Source organism: Buceros rhinoceros, unplaced genomic scaffold, assembly GCF_000710305.1.
Source record: "Buceros rhinoceros silvestris isolate BGI_N320 unplaced genomic scaffold, ASM71030v1 scaffold12646, whole genome shotgun sequence".
NCBI classification, from domain to species: Eukaryota; Metazoa; Chordata; class Aves; order Bucerotiformes; family Bucerotidae; genus Buceros; species Buceros rhinoceros.
In genome coordinates this window covers 1075-1398 of record NW_010418170.1, presented here as the reverse complement: position 1 = coordinate 1398, position 324 = coordinate 1075, and positions in this window count along the sequence as shown.

The following is a 324-nucleotide window of genomic DNA, read 5'->3' as shown; positions in this document are numbered from 1 at the left end:
CCCCCCCGCCACACCATGCTCCGTCATCACACTGCGCCCCATCCCCACAGGGATGGTGCCATGTCCCTCGGGCTTTGTTCCCAGCCTCAGGAGGGGAGCAGCACATCCAGTAAAATCTACCAGCTGGGGGCTCGCAGGGTAGTGGTGCAACAATACCATCTCAAATGCCTGGAGCTGCACAAACAGTGACGGGCAAAGACTCTCCAGTGAAGCTGCAGGGAGGGCAACTGGTGCCCAGGCGACACATTGCTCCTCACCCCACTCCCCCCATGGGGGCCACCATCCTCAACTCAGCCCTCCCTGGCCCACCCCTCGGGCGCCCCC